We start from the raw sequence: 2154 nt of genomic DNA on the forward strand, positions 1-2154 counted from the left end.
AGTGCCTCAGCCCCTGCCACACCCCCACCCCCATTCTCAACCCCATCCCGCCTCACTGGTCCTCAGTCACCATGGCGACCGCATCTCTAAGTGGGAGGGACTAGAATCTCCCCATATTCTTCCTCCTCCTACCCGTGTCCCACTGTGCTCCACCTTCTGTGGCTCCTGGATTCACACATGTGGAGGAGGAGGGGCTCCAGATGCGGGAGGAGGTGGAAAGTGGGTACAGTAGCCCCCGGTCCCTGCTCAGCTCCCTTGCCCACCTTCAGCAGGCACCACCGTGCACATGTCACCACCTGGGTTCAGGGGGTCAACTGGGGCCCATTCCTCTTTACAACCAGTTCCTCTGGGTTTCCCTCTACCCTGGGAACTGTGTATACGCCGGGGCGACACAGCTGGACCGCAGCCCAACCCCATGCAAATTCAGTTTGCCAATGAGGACACGAATGAGCCCACAAATATCTATGCAAATAAGCCAAGGGACAGACTCTGTTAAGAACCCCAAGGAGCCCTCTTCTATTTACAGTATCCTGACTTCTGAGGGAGGGGGTTCACTGCCAGGTTCAGGTTCTGCCTCTCCTTCCTAAGCTGCCTGAGAAGAAGGTGGCTCCCCCAGAAGCCTTCTGTGGCTAACACCCTCTGAGACGTATTAAGAGGGAAAGGTTTGTGCTGTAGAGAGCAGACTTCACAAAGGACTTTCCAAGGGTCTAGACTAGATGGGCATAGGGAAAGAAGACAGCTGGATTCTTTCCCATTCGGGGAGGAGCACAGGCAGGCAGTGGTTTGTATGGAGCCTTTTTGGGAGCCAAGCCTGTGCCCTCTCCCAGCCCTGATCCTAAACAGCCTTGTTACTAGAGCTCCCTTCTGTCTCCACTGGGCCCTAACTTTGTTGGTAAAATGAAGAGTTGTAAAAGCCCCTTCAGGCCGGGCGCGGTGGCTCATGCCTGTAATCCCAGCACTTTGGGAGGCCGAGGCGGGCGGATCACCTGAGGTCGGGAGTTCAAGACCAGCCTGACCAACCTGGAGAAACCCCATCTCTACTAAAAATACAAAATTAGCCGGGCATGGTGGCGCATGCCTGCAGTCCCAGCTACTCGGGAGGCTGAGGCAGGAGAATCACTTGAACCCGGGAGGCGGAGGTTGCAGTGAGCCGAGATCACGCCATTGCACTCCAGCCTGCACAACGAGAGCGAAACTCCATCTCAAAAAAAAAAAAAAAGAAAAAAGAAAAAGCCCCTTCCAGGCTGGCCTCTCTCTCTCAGCTGGCAGGGGACTAGAAAAGGCACCATGAGTCTGGGACAAAGGGCCCTGGATCCCAGGCCTGGTTGCCTGTAGCCTGCTGTGTGATGCTGGGCAGAGCATTTACCCTCCCTGCCTCACATCCATAAAATAATGGCTTTTCAGCCTGCCTGGGAGCAGCATGGCTCCACCAGACTTCATAGTATTTTTAAGAGGAAGGAAATGAGTGTGCCGTTGTCGGCCCCGGATAGAGGGTTTCATGGACCAAGACTGGTTCCCCTTTAGATCTGAGTTGGGGTGGTGGTTGAGCATTTGCTTTGTGGTGAAGCAAGGAGGGCATGGCATGTGCTGAAATCGGAAGTGGACCCTGAGCGGGGCCGCCATGTCCCCACTGATTCCTGACACTCCACCCTCACTGCCCCTCTGCATCTCGGCTGTGGTGACTCAGAAAGGACCTGCTTGTTCAGGCTTCTCTCCCCTGGGACTGGGACACATGATTTGAGATTAAGATGGTGGGGAGTAGAGGACCCTGAACTAGTATGATAACAGGAAGGAAGCGGGTGAACTGCAGGAAGCCCTCACACCCCCATTGGACATCCTTGAGTCCCTGCCCCTATTTTCTTCCCTTTTAGGGGAATTGGATCCAGTCTCTGTGGCAGAGGAAGAAGGAGCCACATTTCTGAAATAACCCAAGGGAATGGGGGAGCCTATAGATCCCACCTGGCTCCACTTCAATCCAGGTAACCCAGCCAGACTTCAGGGACCTCCCCTGGCCTTGCCATATGAGAATCAAAACTTCCAGAAAAGAGCTAAATAGTCTTGATGAGAGAGTAGGGACATAGTCCAGGGTGGTGGCCATAGCCACAGTTAGAAACTCGCTGGAGTGAGTTGGACACCCAGGCCTCCTGTTTGCAG

The sequence above is a fragment of the Pongo abelii genome, chromosome 1 (assembly GCF_028885655.2).
Source record: "Pongo abelii isolate AG06213 chromosome 1, NHGRI_mPonAbe1-v2.0_pri, whole genome shotgun sequence".
Classification (NCBI taxonomy): domain Eukaryota; kingdom Metazoa; phylum Chordata; class Mammalia; order Primates; family Hominidae; genus Pongo; species Pongo abelii.